Below are 376 nucleotides of genomic sequence, written 5' to 3'. Positions count from 1 at the left end.
TAACACTACCTACTCATGTATTCACATACAAATCCATTTCAATTACTCTGTTCCATCTCCCTCCCCCTTTAGCTTATTCAGAAAATTAAAATTTCACATGAAAAAAGTAGAGAAAGTATGTTTATTAGCATTTAGTATACTTTTTTTTTCCTGTGAGGGAAATGTCAAAACCAAAAAAAGTAAAAAAGTATAAATGGCTAACAAATAAATTTTTTAAAAAACCCTTGTGTATGTGATTTATACGTATCACTACTCCCCTTTAATAGGAAAAGAACGATATTGATGAGTTAGGAACAATATTTTTCTTAAATATTTTTTTTTTCCACACTAATGAAAAAATGTACACACTCATAGTATCAAGGTAAAAAGTAGAATA

This window comes from Penaeus monodon, chromosome 15 (genome assembly GCF_015228065.2).
Source record: "Penaeus monodon isolate SGIC_2016 chromosome 15, NSTDA_Pmon_1, whole genome shotgun sequence".
Classification (NCBI taxonomy): Eukaryota; Metazoa; Arthropoda; class Malacostraca; order Decapoda; family Penaeidae; genus Penaeus; species Penaeus monodon.
The sequence above is the reverse complement of the archived record's forward strand: the minus strand, read 5'-3'. Positions refer to the sequence as shown.